The 17,659-nt window shown below is 45.0% G+C and overlaps 2 protein-coding genes across 3 annotated transcripts in view; one reads left to right on the top strand and one right to left on the bottom strand.

Annotated features, from left to right (window-relative positions):
- The window catches only part of LOC106984453 (class I histocompatibility antigen, Gogo-B*0103 alpha chain), a 218,141-nt gene that overhangs the window by 30,339 nt on the left and 170,143 nt on the right, over window positions 1-17,659 (top strand). The window lies entirely within an intron of this gene.
- LOC106966627 (class I histocompatibility antigen, Gogo-B*0101 alpha chain) overlaps window positions 1-17,659 on the bottom strand; it is a 388,211-nt gene that overhangs the window by 253,829 nt on the left and 116,723 nt on the right.

Raw genomic sequence — 17,659 nt, 5'->3', positions numbered from 1 at the left:
CTGGAGTGATGTTTTCAAAACATAAACTAGTTTAAAATCCCTAACACTTGAAAGATCATCCTCAGACCATTAATCAAGACTCGGGTTCTGATCTTCTACTTTAGGACCAATCGTCTTGTCCCTGAACTATTTTGCCTTTGAATTCTCATTTCTGAAGCAGGTGGGCTTGATTGTATGGACAAGTACTCCTATGAGAATAGCTTAAAATGCCATGTAACATACAAAATCCATCGTCTAGAAAGTATTTAAACTGACAAGATAGTAATATACGAATAAAGGAGCACACCCCAGGAGCACACCCCAGAAGCACAAGAAAGATCCTGCTTGCCCCCACCCTCCCACCCCCAGAGGCAGGGTCCTGAGAAATGGAGCAAAGTCTCTGTGAGTCCCCTGCCCAGGGCGCAGACAGGCAGGCCCAGTCCCCCCTCCCCCCCCCCCCCCAGCTCTGTGGCCTGAGCTGCTGACTTTCCTACCATCTCCTTCCTTGCTAAAGTGTAAAGAAACACGTATAAACTGGTTATAATGTGTACGTATGATGTACAATATATATGAGGTGATGTATATTCCCAGTAGAATAATTATAAAATGAGAAAAGCGAATGAGGACGAAGTAAAAAGGATGGTAATTCTCAAACCTGAGCTACTTTGTTGCATTTTCTCCTAGTCTATGATAGATGCTCTTGTTGCTGGAACTCTCTCTATCTCTAAAGTGATGAGGACAGAGCTCAGGGGTCCCAGCCCTCCTCTCTCCAGATGCCATTTCCCCAGTCAGCTCACTGTCCCCCTCCTGAGAGGGCTGCTTCTCACTTCCTCCCCCCTCCTCAGTCTCTTGCTCCCCTCCCTGCTCCCCTCCCTGAGGTGATGAGCTCCTTTGTTTCTCACTCAGATGAGAAGTACACCTCCTCCCTATCCTCTCGCCCATCTGCACCTGTGTCCTCACCTTCCAATTGATGGTGGAGGCGCCCCTCCTGTCTCAGGCTTCCCCTCCATTTGGGCACCTGCATCATCCATTTCCCCCTCTCTGCTGACTCAGCAGTTCCCCATACAAACATGCTGTCCTGACTCCTATGCAAAAACATGAAACACAACTAAAGAAATCCAAACAAAATCCTCCCATAAAAATTCAACGCTTGTTTCCATGACTCTGACAACTCCTGCCCCATCTCTATGGCCTCTGTGCAGAACTTTCCTGACTCCGTTTGTCACCCACCGTGTTGTATTTAGCAAATGGATAGAGACACAGAGTTTTAAAAAGTCTAATACTTCTGCAGTGCTTGAGGTCAAGTCAGGTGTCCCCAATCTTCCATGCCCCCCATCCTGAATCTCCAAGATCACCTGCACTAGTTCTTCCAGCTAATTCTCTGATTATTGCTTCTGTGCCTCTAAATAGCCTGCTTCTTGAACCCATTCTCTGGTTTTCAGATTTATGCATCATCTTTACTGAATTTGCTCTTTCACACTCTCCCATATGCCCCGTATAATTATTTTATAACTTTGATTAGCTCACTGTGCACTGTTTGCATTTGTATGACCGTAAAGTGCTACTCACAACTGAGCATTTAGTAGACTATGATTACTTTACCTTTCCTGACTCATCTTATTATTTTCCCGAAATAAATACATATCTTATCCTTCATTTGCTTAGTTTCTGTTGTTCTCATTTAAATCCTTCCCAAGCTCCCCCGGGTAAATCTTCATGAATCTATTCGAGCCCATCCACTATTCCACCTCATGTCTGTGCAGATGCCCGTCCTGCAACCCTCAGTCCTGCCCCATGTGGATGGGATGCCTGCACACCTGCGACAGGGCTGACAGCCAGACCCCCTCAGCTCAGCCTGGGTGCCCTCTGCCTCTCTCCTTCTGGCCCCCTGTTGCCTGGATCCCACACACTCCCATCTTTTGCTTTTCTCCATCATTTTCCCCTTTGCCTAGTGGTATCCCATGGAGAGAACGTGGAAAGTAGACACTGACACTCTAAACATCTGCCGTGCCTTTGGGCTACCCTCACCCTGATTCCCACGGTGATGGGATAGAGACTCTGTCCTGGACACAGTTGTCCTCGGGATTTGGGGACCGTGGGTCATGTCTCCCAGCTGCCAGTTCTGTGTTGTTGTGTCTGGAGTTTCCGAGGTGTCTGCTCCTCTACCCTCCTCCTGACATTTCATTGTGACGTGTCTTCGTGTGGGTCTCTTGTCATCCACTCTAGTTAAGAACTTGGGTAGGACTTTCAACATATGCGTTGCTCCCTGTCAACTCTGAGAAATATTCTTGAAATTTTTAGAAACAAATTTTAAGAACCAAACAGGTCCTCTCTCCTGCTGCCTTCACCTCCTGACTGTACTATTTCGGGGAAGTACAACTGTAATCATCCACAATATGGACTAAATTATTCATTTCTAGAGTCATAATTTTAACTTCCCAGAGCTCTTTCTTGTTCTAGGATTGTTCATCAGTGTGTGTGGTTCCGATTCTGTTCCATATGCCATATGCTTCTTACACTCTGTAGACATGATTGATTCTAGTGATTGGGGACCTGTTAGGTCTCTTGTCATCTGTCCTCGGGATATCCTGACCTTTCTCCACACACACTCACCTCAGGAGTGACTTACATTTTCTTATCATTTCTGCTAATGCCCACCTCCCACGGGACAGTGCCAGTGTTGTGTCACCAGGGGCTCATGCTTTTTCTTCGATTTACCTCTGGAGTCAGCTGACATTGAGCCTCTGGAAGCCTCGAGATGTACGATGTACACAGGATGATGGGCTTTAGTGTGATTTGAGCACACAAGTCCCACTGTCTCTTAATGTCCTCTTAGGCTCTGAGCCTACCAGCCTACCATCGCAGAACATTCTGGAACGTTGCAACAGTTCACTTGCATGGAGTGCACACTCATACCCACCTCCTGATAGACAGAGAACCAAAGAAAGACAAGTCGACAAAGCCTCTGAGTGCAAACATTCTGGATTGAACCCTGGTTCCATTACTTATCCTCCCTGAGTCTCCCTCTCCCTGTGTGTACAAAGGGATCCCCTAGGGGGTGCCTCATGGGTTTGCTTTGATGATTAACTTTGACCCTCTGTGTACATCACATGGGGATAATGCCTGAGACATATCCACTACTTATACTTATCGTTATCATATTGATTCTAGCACTAGATATAGTTCCATTCTTTGTTTTTATAAACCACAATTCAAGAAACTTCCCTGAAAATATAGTGTTGAAGTTAAAAAAAAAAATATTTGTTAACGTTTATTTACTTTTGAGAGAGAGACAGACATAGCATGAGTTGGGGAGGATTGGGGGTGGGGGGTGGCACAGAATCTGAAGCAGGCTCCAGGCTCCATGCTGTCAGCACAGTGCCCTGATGTGGGGCTCGAACTCACAAACCATGAGATCATGACCTGAACTGAAGTCAGAGGCTTAACCAACTGAGCCACCCAGGAGCCCTAGTGTTGAAGTTTTTTAACGTTTATTTATTTTTGAGAGACAGAGCACGAAAACGGGAGAGGCAGAAAGAGGGAGAGACACAGAATCCAAGGCAGGCTCCAGGCTCTGAGCTATCAGCACAGAGCCTGAACAGGGCTCACACTCACAAATCTTGAGATCATGGCCTGAGCCGAAGTCTGGCACTTAACCAACTGAGTCACCCAGGCGCCCCCCTGAAAATATATGTTTGAGAACACATGTGATTATCTCCTTAGGATAAACTCCTACCTGCGTGGCTTAGTCCTTTAAGCATGAGCCTCTTGATTTCAGCTCAGTTCATGATCTCCGGGTTCCTGAGACCCAGCCTGTTGTGGGACTGCTTGGGATTCTCTCTCCTCTCCCTCTCTCTGCCCCTCTCCCCAATCCTGCGTGCACTCTTTCTCATTTTTCTCAAAATAAAGAAATAAAAAACTTTTAAAAAGCTTGAACTCCTAAAAGAGAATGTCTATGTCACAGTATCAGCACACTTCAATTGTGGAGACATTTTGCAGAACCCTTGAAAATTTTTATACCAGTGTTCACTCCCATTATCCTTTATGACGGTGTATTTTCCTGACCCTCTGTTGGACACTCTCCTCACCTACTTTTACCTTTGCCAAGTTGAAGATACTCAGTTTTGGTCCAATTTTTTATTCTGGTGGAAAACAAGTAGCAGGAGGCACCGTAAGAATGTCCGGAAGGAAAGGGACAGAACAGCAAGAAACTGAAAGCAGTTTCATTCCCAGGACAGAAGGCCGCCTGGACTGCTCGCTCTCTCCAGAAGGACATAGTACAGGCATCAGGCCTGGGATAAGAATGTTTTGTCTGGTACCAGATGTACTCATGACCCAGTATGGAATACGCTGCAGGTGCACAGCCTGTCAAGATGCCAGATACTATGTTGTATGTGCTTGCTGTTATCAGAACATTTGCAAAAATAAAAGAGGCTTGAGCCAGGAGACCGGTGCTTCGGCTCCTGGAGAGTCAGCCCCCTGCTGACTCACGGCACCTTCAGACCCTGTCTCTACAGCTGGCGCCAGAACGGGGACCTGAAGGTGGACGTTTGCCACACTGCTGAAGAAGTGCCACAGGAACCGAAGGGAACTTTGGAGCCGAGAAGCTCACCCTTCAGGATTTCTGCAGGGTAAGTATGGGGAATTCTACCTTATCTAGTTAGGACTCATATATTTAGCTCTTGCAGACTTTATTAAAGAGCTCAGGGGTAGAAGTGAACTGTTCAGTGTTTGAGGATTTGTTTTATTTGGTAAAGAAACATTGTTACCAGTTTACGCCCTCTGGCAAAAATGCTTTGAATCAGAAACTGTGGAATTTGGTTTTAGATGCTTTGCCCTCAACTCATCAAAAGAAAAAGTAATCCCTCTCTCCCTATTGTCTTTATGTAATTTAATTTCCCTGGCTTTGCAGCCCTTGCAGTCAGAATCCCAGGAAGAAGGGGGCATTAGTCCTTGCAACCACTACTGGCTGAAAGTGATAATGAGCTTGTGGATAATGAGGACTGCGAGCCCAGCCCCTAGGCCCACCACCTGAGGGACAGAAACCTAAGGGCTTCCCGGGTTAATGGCCCAGAGATAGTTGCATCTCAAGCCTCTGGACCCCTGCCTCCCGCACTGCCCCAGGGTCCTGAGCTGGTAGATCCTTTTGAGGAAACTAAATGTTCCGCTTATTCAAAAAACCCATTTCTTGATACTTCTGCTCAGAGCATCACAGTTCCTGTTTCCCCCATGATGCAGATGCTTCAACAAGCTAAGCCTGTGGGGGACACTGAATTAATGGCTAGTATGGCTGCAGCTTATCCTGTCAACATTACCCAAATTCCTCCTCATCAGCAATATCCTCAGGGAGGGCAACGACTTGATCATTATTACCTTTAAGTTTTAAGGTCATTAAGGATTTGAAACGGGCTTGCAAGCAACATGGTGTTAATTCCCCTTATACGTTGGGATTGGTGTCTGCTTTAGTGAATTCAGAGCGACTCATTCCATGGGACTAGGGGGGTCCTAGGTCGCACTGTTCTAAGTGCTTCTGAATTTTTGCAGTTTAGAACTTGGTGGGATGAAGAAGCACAGATACAGGCCTGGCGTGATGCCACCACCAATGCTCCTGTGCCCATTACCGGAGAACAACTTACCAGACTGGACAATGGTTTGGCATACAGGTTCAGCTTCAGTATGATGATCAAGCCGTGATACAAGTTAGTTGTGCTGACTTGGTGCCTGGGAGAAAATAGCTCCCCCAGGACAGGCTACACCCTCTTTTGTTCAAGTTAAACAGAGTCCTAAGGAGCCATGTAGATTTCATCCTGGGACTAAAGGATGTTATCAGCGGGCTTACCTGATCTCTTATAGCTGCTGGCTTTTTTTTTTTTTTTAATTTTTTTTTCAACGTTTATTTATTTTGGGGACAGAGAGAGACAGAGCATGAACGGGGGAGGGGCAGAGAGAGAGGGAGACACAGAATCGGAAACAGGCTCCAGGCTCTGAGCTATCAGCCCAGAGCCCGACGCGGGGCTCGAACTCGCGGACCGCGAGATCCTGACCTGGCTGAAGTCGGACGCTTAACCGACTGCGCCACCCAGGCGCGCCTGCTGGCTTTTGATAATGCTAATAAGGAATGCCAGCAAACTTTGACCTGTGAAGGCTCAAGGAGGTGATTTAACTGATTATTTAAAGGTGTGTCAAGATATTGGCCCAGAGACCTATAAAATGGGGCTAATGACAGGGGCTATTCAAGGCACTGGACCTTGCAAACAGTCCAAGTGTCTTTGCTGTGGCAGATGGGGACATTATAAAAAGGATTGTCCACAGCTGAGTCCTAGAGTCCTAACAATTGCTGTGATACCCCTTGGCCACCAGAAGGAAATACTAAACCTCTTGGCTTATGTGCCCCATTAAATAAAGGCTTTCACTTTGCAAATCAATGTGGATCTAAATTCCATAAGAAAGGAGCTCCCCTGACATCTCCGTGGGGAAAAGGGATAATCCGACCCCCCCCCCCCACACACACACACAAAGCCCTAATGTAAACAATATGGGAATCAGATTCTACATTGTTATCCTGTGAGCAAAGAGACTCTTCATGCAAATCTGTCCATGACCCCCTCCAGGCCACAGGAGGGAGCTCTGCATTAGATATCCCAGCCCCAGATTCCCTGGTCCTGGAATCTGCCATGGGAATTTATAAGATTAAAACTGGGATTTATGGCCCTCTTCCTTTAGGGTCCCTTGGCCTTCTTACTGGACCAAGTGTCTTATATCCAAGGGAGTTCATGTCCACTTAGGAATTATAGATGTTGATTTTAAGGATGAAATTTTAAGAATGGTTAGTACTTCTCTTCCCTACTGTGTCATGGCAGGAGATCCCATTGCTCAACTAATTACATTGCTTTAAATTCCATGACGATAGAACGGCAGGGAGGGTTTGGACCTACTGGCAAACCGGTATCTTGGCAAACGTTTCTAAAGGACGGAAGGCCTGAGATGACCTTACAGATTAACGGAAAATTGTTTACTGGCCTGGTAGACTCAGGAGCTGATGTCACCATCATTGCTTCTCGGTTTTGGCCCAAGAATTGGCCACTTCGACCTGTATCCGCAGTCTTTACAGGTGTAGGAAAAGCTACTGATACCCCACAGAATGTTGGAATTTTTCTATGTAAAGGGACTGAAGGCCAGGCTGCTATTATCCAGCCTTATGTTACTGACAGAGCTACTAATCTGTGGGGAAGAGACCTATGAAGTCAATGGGGAGCATATATTAATATTCCGTATGTTTCCCCTGCTGCAACCAATATGATGTCCAAAATGAACTATCATCCAGTAAAAGGGCTTGGACAACAAGAAAATGGGCATATGAAGCCAATTACTGCTGAAATGTGGCCTCCTTATGTGGAACTGGGATATCCTGTACAGAATTCAAATTTAGTGTAAGGGCCACTATCCTGAACAACATTATGCCTTACCATCAAAATGGTTAACGACTGCCCTGGTGTGGGTGGAACAGTGGCCCCTTCCAAAAAAGAAATTAGAGGCTTTAGAGCAATTAGTGCAAGAACAATTGGATGCCGGTCATATAGAAATGTCCACCAGTCCATGGAATTCTCGGGTGCTTGTGATAAAAAAAAGATCTGGGAAATGGAGAATGTTAACGGACTTAAGGAAGGTAAACGAGGTTATACAACCTATGGGACCCTTGCAACCTGGGCTCCCATCTGCTACTATGATTCCTCAGAACTGGTCATTAATTATAGTAGATTTGAAAGATTGTTTTTTCACAATTCTACTACAGCCAGATGAGAGAGAAAAATTTGCTTTTTCTGTACCTTCATACAGTCATATGGTTCCTGTGCAACACTATCAATGCAAAGTGTTTCTGCAAGGTATGCTTAATAGCCCTACTATGTGTCAGCATTTTGCTAATCCGCAGCTTTCACAGTTAGGCATTCGGTTTTCACAGGTGTTGATTATCCATTACATGGATGATATTCTTTTTGCAGCAGAAATGCCTACACAGGTAGAAGATCTTTATCAAGCTGCTAGATTATTGTTACCCAAATACGGCCTAATAATAGCAGAGGATAAGGTGCAAACCCAAGATCCCTTCCTTTATCTTGGTGCAAAAATTCACAAAGCAACCATCTTTCCCCCAAAAGTAAAAAGATGCCGAGATAATTTAAAAACTTAAATGATTTCCAGAAGTTACTAGAAGATATAAATCGGTTGCGACCTGCTTTGGGAATCCCAACTTCTAGCTTATCTCATCTTTTTCAAACATTAGCCCGTGATCGCAACCTTAACAGCTATAGAGTCCTCACAAAAGAGGCAGCGGCTGACCTACAATGGATTAAAAATCATATTGAGAATTGTCAGCTCACTTGTATTCGACTTAATGTTCCTCTTCAATTATTGATTTTTCCTTCACGTTCTCCAACTGCGGTCTTATGTCAGGATGGGGGAATCACTGAATGGCTGTTTTTACCAAAAAAGGACACTAAAATTCTTACCATATATCTGAATAAAATTAGGAATATAATTTGGAGAGGCCAATCCCAACTACGTGTGCTTAATGGTGGTGATCCCTCCTGTATAATTAATTATTCCCTTATCATATCAACAAAGTGATATGGCTGACCAAACTAATATACAATGGCAAATAGCCTTGTCTGATTACATAGGGAAATTAGACAATCACTATCCAAGGGACCAAATTTTGTCATTTCTCAAGGCTACATCATGGGTTTGGCCAAAGAGAATTCGAGACCAGCCTTTAGCAGATGCTGACACATATTTTACAGATGGAAATGGTCATGGTAGAGCTTCTATACATGGTCCTATTTCTAAGGAATGACAGACACCCTATACATCTACCCAAAAGGCTGAATTAGCAACCGTTATAGAATTGTCGCATCTTGTACCTGCCTCCCTCAATGTTGTGACAGATTCACAATATGTGTGGCCCACAGTCCTAAATATTGAAACCACAAATATTTTTCCATGAAATGAATTACATCATCTGTTTTTGCATTTACAAGAATTAATATGGCAAAAGCAACACCTTTATATATAACTCATGTTCACAGTCATTCTAACCTTCCTGGCCCGTTAGCCTCAGGAAATTCCATTGCTGATGACTTATTACAAGGCTCCTTACGATGACACAACAGGAGCATATGTTTCACCATAGTAATGCCCGAGGACTTGCCCATAGACACGCTGTAACACATGCTCAGTCAAAAGATATTGTTAGTGCCCATCCTTCTTGCGAGCTCCTCACTGTGGCTCCATACACCTCTGGAGTGAATCCTCGTGGACGACAGGCAAATGAACTTTGGCAATCTGATGTTACCCATATCGCAGCTTTTGGTAAACTCCCTTATGTGCGTGTTACTGTGGATACCTTCTCCAGATAGATCTGGGCCAAGGAATGTACCAGAGAAAAGGCTATGCATGTTATTGCTCATTTTCTTGAAACCTTTGCAATTCTAGGTATCCCACAATGCATTAAAACTGATAATGGCCCTGCATATGTATCTCATAAGGTAGCCCGCTTCTTTGCAGCCCAACAAATTACTCCTCTTACTGGCATTCCCTATAACCCTCAAGGTCAAGGGATCATAGAATGCACTCATCAGGGACTTAAAATTATGTTAATTAAACCAAGAGGGGAAAAAGAAGAAGGACTTAGACCTAAACCATGGGACCAATTACACTGTGCCTTATATACTTTAAACTTTTTGGACACACAAGGACCCCATACATGTCCTGCTGCTGAGGTACACTGACACAGGCAAAAAGCCACCCCTGTTTATCACCTGGTATGTTGGAAAGATGAGAAGGGACACTGGGAAAAGGGAGAGGTTGTTGTGTGGGGCAAACGGTAGGCTTATGTCTCTATGGATTAAGGCTACCAGTGGTTACCCAGTCACGACTTGATATCCAGGCATGAGCCAGTCCAAGTGACATCAATTCAACATGACTCCACTAATCAAAGAGTTTCACAGAATGTCCATCCAGAAACTGATAATTGTGCCCAATGCACCACACCCTCTTCCGAGGTACACGAGGTCGCTCAACCTCCTACTTGGGGATAAGTTAAGAGGTTGACACATGATGTTGAAAAAATATTGATGCAGACTTGCAGCCCACAAACTCCTGCTCACCTCTTCCCTGCAATAGTCGCGGTTATACTACTACAGTAAGCACTGGTAACTACACTTCCTGGACTTAAATCCCTCATCTACCTCTCAGTCAGGATATGACTCAATTGGTATGACTCCCCCATGCTGGTATATACAAATGACACTGAATGGACACCTGGGGCATTTGACAACAGAAGACCACATAGGCCAAATGAAGAAGGTACTGTTATGGATGATTATACTATAGGGATTGAAGGTCCTCCTATGTTTTCGTTATGGGAAACACTGCGTCAAAAGTAAGCTTCCAGCATGGCTATCTATTATTAAAAATGGGACCCAACACAAACATGTGTTCATACTATCTGCCCATTCTCTGATTGGCTCCAATCTTACCATTAATGACACTCCTCCAATGCTTCTGTCTTGTGCTACTTGTACATTGTCAGAATGGGACAGATGGGTGACTTAGGAGGCATTCAGAGGGGAGATAGGGTGAGTTCTTTTAAATACTTCCTATGGAAGCATCATTGATTGGAGCCCTATGGTCTCAGCTTGCATTAAAAATTCGTTACAAAATCTACAATGGGGTGTTCATACTCATACTATCCTCAACACTGGTAATGGCTCAATTGTTTGGCACAGTGTGGGATTTTCTGCGTCCAGTCCTCATTTACAACCAGGACCCTTACAAAAGCATCTATGGAAATTAACTGCTGACCCCCACCCTTTCCATACCTGCAAGGGCACATAGTATAAAAACAGCTCCAGCAACATTTCTACTTTATCTTTCACGATCAATAGTACCTAGTACATACGGGCTTGTGTCCGTTTGCCATGCATACTATTAAAAGGACAGAGAGTTTGGAATGATTCTGAGGCCCTTATAATCTGTGTTAGCTGCTCATTATACATATAAATGTTGTCTTAACAATTCTATACTCTATACTCTGTCACCGGAAAGCTTATATTTACTTAGAGCACGCCCTGGCCTGTGGCTGCCGCTTTGTGTGTCTCGACCACTGCAACATTGTTCAGAAATGTATCTGATGGACCACGCTCTATGGCGAGCTCTTCATGGATCCCGACGGTTTGCTGGAATGCTTGTTGCAGCTCTCATAGGCATTATTGCTGTGTTGCAGCCGCAGCTACTGCGGCTGTCTTGTTGCCCCAATCTGTGCAGACACTACAATTTGTGCAACAATGGCATAAGAAATACTCCAATTTTGGAAGACACAGTGGGATATTGACAGTCGACGGTCCAGTGAGATTGCAGGCCTACAACAGACTGTGTGATGCTGCTGGGAGATCAATTACTGAGCTACAAAGACAAATATCATTAAAATGTGATTGGAACACTACATCAATATGTGTAACCCCATTATCGTTTAATAACACTAAATTTCCTTGGAATGATGTTAGAGACACTTGCTCGGACAATCTAATGTGTCTATGGACATTCAACATCTGCAAGCACAGATATATGAGACTTTCAAAACCAATCTGGGCATGTTATCCAGATCTAAGATCTTAGAAAGTATATCAGAGGGATGAGGAAAATTAAACCCTATAGGGCATGTTAAGATATTTAGCTTCTCTACTGCTATTCTGTTTGCCTTAACATGCAATGTATTTATCTTTGCATGTACAGTCTGTGCCAGAGATGACGAGCCTGTCAACGTACCGACCGACAGTTCGGGTTATGCAATGTCCTCCTACAGTCCATCATATACAGACAGAAAGGGGGAGATGCTGGAGAACAACCAGCCAGAGGCACCATAAGAATGTCCTGAAGGAAAGGGACAGAGCAGCAAGAAACTGAAAGAAGTTTCATTCCCAGGACAGAAAGCCACTGGGAGTGCTGGTTCTCTCCAGAAGGACATCATCCGGGCGCCACCCTGGGGATAAGAATGTTCCTTCTGGTTCCTTAATGACCCAGTATGGAAAACACTGCAGGTACATGACCTGTCAAGAGGCCAAATACTGTGTTGTATTTACTTGCTGTTGTCAACAATTTGCAAAAATCAAAGAGGCTTGAGCCAGGGGACCGAGGTTTTGGCTCCTGGAGAGTCTTAGCCCCCTGCTTTGCAATCCTCTCATACCACACCTTTAGGAACTGTCTCTCTACATATTCCACACTCTCATTTTCTTTGTGTTTATTTATTACCAATATAGGTGTGTGACATTTCGTGTCTTCCTTTCCAAAGAGTTCTCTAATATTTCTAATTCTCTTTTTTTCTTATTATTTGAGTGTAGCTTACACACACTATTCCCTTCCTTTCAGGTTTACAACATAGTGACTCATCATATAATCCAATAATTGCACTCTTGGGTGTTCACCCCCCTAAAAGTGAAAACACCAATTCTTTTATTTTTAAGGTTTATTTATTTTTTTGAGAGACAGAGAGAGAGTACACAAGCAGGGGAGGGGCAAAGAGAGAGGGAAAGGGAGGGAGAGAGAGAGAATCCCTAGCAGACTCAGTGCTGTCGGCCCAGAGACTGATGCAGGGTCCACACACAAACTGCGAGTATGCATGTCCACACTAAGGAGCATTGTACAGACATTTAGATGCTATTTCCACATCAGAAATGATTTTTGTTTCACTGAGTTTTGAAACATTTAGAAGTAGGAGTCCCAGGAAGTGTTTCTACTTTTCGGTTTTCCTTGTATCACCATCATGGGGATGGAGGACAAGGTGCACAGGGACACAGACACCTCAGCAATGGCACGGGCTCCTGAGCTCTCCTCTCCTGCAATCATACCTCACCCCTGAGCCTGACCCCTGTGGAGTCCAGGGCTGCTCAGAAACTTCTTCCTTTCCCCACTGACACCCAGGCTTCTGCTCAGACATCTCTACCCAGCTTACAGTCCAGACCCCACTCAGGCTTCTCAGTCAGAATCCACCTGAGAGCAGAGCAGTGGGGTGAGGGAGGGGGTGTCCCCTTACCTTCCACCCCACTTGCGGCCACAAGGCCAAGGAAACAAGACCCAGCTGTCTTTCTCCTCCTCAGCCAGGCCCTCCCTAGGGTCTCTTGCAGCTCCAGCACCTGGACAGGGGTCCGGACACGAGGGGGCGCCCTCATCCCAAATGACGTTCAGTGAGTTAGGTTGTTTTCAAAAGCAACAGGGATACAACCTGTGTTCCCCCCACAGACAAATGGCTAAGGAAGATGTGTGGTATATACACACACATATATACACACACACTAGAATATTATGCAGCCACAAGAAGGATGAGATCTTGCCACTTGTGACAACATGGATGGACAAACAGGGCAGTGTGTCTGCTAAGTGAAAGAAATCAGATTGAGAAAGACAAGTACCATATGATCTCACTCATATGTGGAACTTACAAAAAAAGACAAATGAATAAATAGACAAGCAAACAGAAGAATCAGACCTATAATACAGAGAACTCACTGACGACTGTCAGAGGGAAGGAGGTTGGGAGGATGGGCACAGTGGGTGAGGGGAGTGGAGGCACAGGATCCAGTTATGGAAGGAACAGGTCATAGGAACAAAAGGCACAGCACAGGGCATATCATCAGTGATACTGTAACATCACTGTCTGGTGACAGGTGGCAGCTACACTCTGGTGAGCACAGCATGATGTAGACAGAGGGTGAAGGTCCCCTGGGTGGCAGTGGGTTCTCCACTCATGGTCCGAGGGCCATGGGATCCAGCCCCGCAGGAATCAGCCTGCTTGAGATTCTCTTATTCTCTCTCTCTCTCTCTCTCTCCCTCCCTCCCTCCATCCCTCCCTGACTCTCTTCCCTGCTCTGGCTGTTTCTCTCTCAAAAAAAGAAAATGTGTACAGAAGTTGAGTCCATTTTTGTACACCCGAAACTAATGTAATTGTGTTTTCCAACTATATTTCAAAGTTAAAAATATTTTTTAAAAGAAATTTATTAGGGAGTATAGACCTTAGGGGTGCCTGGGTAGGTAAGTCAGTTGGGCATCCGACTCTTGATTTCAGCTCAGGTCATGTATGATCTCCTGGCTCGTGGGTGTGAGACCTGCATCAGGCTCTGTGAAATGGTGCATCCTCTCCCATGGCTGCAACTGCAGAGAAAACGTGCAGTTACAATAAGGCATGGGAAGGCTAAGTGAGACTGGCAGAAGCACAGACCCCTATACATGCAGCTGTTCGTGTGGGGTGTGGGGTCAGAGGAGACACTGGGGTGCAAAAACAACTAATTGGATGAGAGAGGAAAGGGACCGGACATAGAAATGAACAAAACATCCCAACATGGCATCAAGGTTGGGACGCATAAACTTGTCAGGCACCCATTAGGCATCAGGCACCATTCTCTGGACTACATGGTTCAAGACAAAGTCTCTAAGGAACAAGGAGACTCTGAACAGTTGGAGGAATCAATTTCATGGGATCAATACTCACTGGAGGAGAAAATGTCCATCTCATTAGGCAGCTCACTGCTACTGCCCTCAGTGTGACCCTGCACCTCACTGAGGATGTTTTCACTTGACACAAATGTGATGGCCAAGCCCTTGGGGGAACTGGCCTGCTCAGGCCTCCTGGAAGGGGACAGAGGGTAGCACTGGAAGACCCCAAAGTAGGAAGACACCCAAAAGGAGGGACGAGAGTGTAATGTATGAAGACATAGGAAATCAGGGGCTGGGAGAGGACACTGGGATGTCTGTGTGGGTGTGCAGCTTACCCAATGCAGGTAGGTGTGGGAATCGCCAGGCCGGTGGTAGTTGATGGCAGAGTTCACCTGCTTAATGTCCATGCCTTGGCCACATAGGTTGCTGGCCACAAGAATTCGTTATTGAAGACCTTTAAACTACTGATACCAAAAAGACAATCATAACATGTTTGTTTCTCAGAAAGACAATCATAAACATGTTCACAGACCTTTATCTCATGGGTCTCATTTCCTCCCAAGGACACAAGACATCTTTCCATCTCTCACTCACCTCTCCTCCCGGGGCATCCTACAGTGGATGGCTATGGCTGGCAAGTTCTGCTCCATCAGGAGCTGGGCCAGGGCAATGCAATGCTGTGTAGACTTCACAAAGATCTTGCCTGTGTGTGGAGAGCATGGGGATGTGGGCCCATGGGTGTGTGTGGAGAGGAGAGTGACAATGTGCCAGAGTGGGAGATTTCAGGAGGTACACCCTCCACATGAATCCCACTAAGTCCCTCTTATTCCCTGCTACATGATTCCTTTTTTCCTCTAAATATAATTACTCTTCCTTTCTCTCCTTTGCTTCAGATTTTCCTGAGCAAATCAGCCTCTGAGGAGATACAGAGAACAGTAACCAAATCTGGCAGATGTTAGGAGACAGGAAGGAGGTACTCCATGGCAAAGGGATAAGTATTGGAACTAGGGTCTGGAACGACCATGACCAATATTCCTGCTTATGAAATATTAAACCTAAGACCTACTCTAATTCTGGGAATAGTTTTAGTGTGAAAAAATTGCACAATCCGTAAGCTGAGAAAAAGCTTCTCCTCAGGGTGTGATACAAGAAGAAATAAACATATTTAAGAACCATAAGGCCAATGTATACTGGATTATTTAAGGATTTAAAAGTCCTTCCAGATTTTTTGTAAAGTTTATTTATTTATTTTAAGACAGAGAGAGACAGAGTGAGTATGAGCAGGGGAGGGGCAGAGACAGAGACAGAGAGATCAAGAGAGAGAATCCCAAGCAGGCTCCACACTGTCAGTGCAGAGCCTGAGACAGGGCTCCATCTCACAAACCATGAGATCAAGAGTCTGACCCTTAACCGGCTGAGCCACCCAGGCTCCCCAAAACACTGATTCTTTAATTATTATTGATAGGTTGTAGGTGTTTTAAAATATGCAATTGAAGACAGAATAAACAGCAGCCCCCACATCGGGAACTGGTCTGACACTGACAGCTGGGCCTCAGTGTGGTCAGAAGCTGACTGATGCCACCACTGGGCCATATTATTCCTGTGGGACATGAGCCAGTCTTCTCACGGAACATCAAAAGCACAAAAGGAGACTCCAAAACCATGACACAACTTTGTCCAATTACAGACAAAAACAAGGCACCATATGATCCACAAAGTACCAAACATCTTGTGCTGGTTACTGTGAGCAATCGCTGGTTTTTACCATTGTATTGTTTTTCTCAAGTTTTTATTTAAATCGTTATTTAACATACAGTTTAATATCTGTTTCAAGAGTAGAACTGAATGATTTTCACTTACATACAACACCCAATGTTCATCACAAGTGCCCTCCTTAGAACCCATCACCCATGAGCCCATCCCATTTAACCTGTGACCCACCCAGAAGCTTGACAGCTTCTCAGTACTGACCAAGGTTTCTGTTGGGATTTGTGGTAATATTAAAACAAATGAGTTTCTTTAAAAAATTTTTAAACGTTTATTGATTTTTGAGATAAGAGAGAGACAGAGCGCAAGCAGGGGTAGGGCAGAGAGACAGGGAGACACAGAATCCTAAGCAGGCTCCCGGCTCCAAGATGTTAGCACAGAGCGCCACGTGGGACTTGAACTCATGGACCATGAGATCATGACCTGAGCCGAAGCCAGATGCGTAACCAACTGAGCCACCCAGGTGCCCCAAAACAAATGACTTTTGATAATTTGATTCCACTCTAAGCAATGCTGGAACACTTATATTACTTAGTGAAACAACACACAACACATTACTGAAAAACAATCATGGATTAGTACAAGATCCATTCCATGTGCATATGGGCCTATGGAGTTAATGTAACAGAGAAAGACACAGTCAATGATACTGATTCAGGTTCCAGTTTGCAAAGAACCTCGGAGAAAGTACACATTGTGTAGTTTTAATATAGTATCAAACATGAATACCCATAATTATCTGAAAAGGTTATGACACATACTATTCTCCTATATTTGGTCAGGGACATAAATTTTTTCATATACTTCAGCCAAAACAGCACAAGAGATGCAGAAGCAAATCTGAACATCCAGTGGTCTTCTAAGGAGACAGACAAGAAAGAGACTTGCAAAAATGTGAAATGCAACAAAACCACTATTCTCAGTCCCCCTTTTATTTGGGAACATTGGTACTTTCCACACAAACAATATTTCTGTTTTCATGTGATTGTACATGAATTAATAAATATTTGAACCTGTTTTAATCCTACTGTGGTAAATAAGGATCGATAGAATCCACAGGCACACGATTCTCCCTGGGAGCCCCACTAATTTCTAAGACTGGAGAGATGTCCTGAGAACAAAATGCTGGAGAATCAGTGACTCACGCAGCTCCTGGTCCACGACTCAGGGACACAGTGGGACAAAGAGCGCTCTGTGCAGTAGGTGAGGCGTCCAGGCCAAGTCCCAGGTCCCCAGGCCCGCCTCTCAGGGACTCTGGCCCCAGGGCTGCGTCGGGGGCGGGGAAGCCCAGTGTTGCGGAGCCCCCATCTGCCCTGGTTTCACTTCTCCCTGTCACAACCTGTGTCAGGTCCTTCTGCCTGGATACTGATGACGCGGCCTCGGTTCACACTCTTATTATTAGTGTCCGATTTCCGAAGAAGCCAATCAG

This window comes from Acinonyx jubatus, chromosome B2, assembly GCF_027475565.1.
Source record: "Acinonyx jubatus isolate Ajub_Pintada_27869175 chromosome B2, VMU_Ajub_asm_v1.0, whole genome shotgun sequence".
Taxonomy (NCBI): domain Eukaryota; kingdom Metazoa; phylum Chordata; class Mammalia; order Carnivora; family Felidae; genus Acinonyx; species Acinonyx jubatus.
Note: the sequence above shows the minus strand (reverse complement) of the source record. Positions and strands in the feature narration are given on the sequence as shown.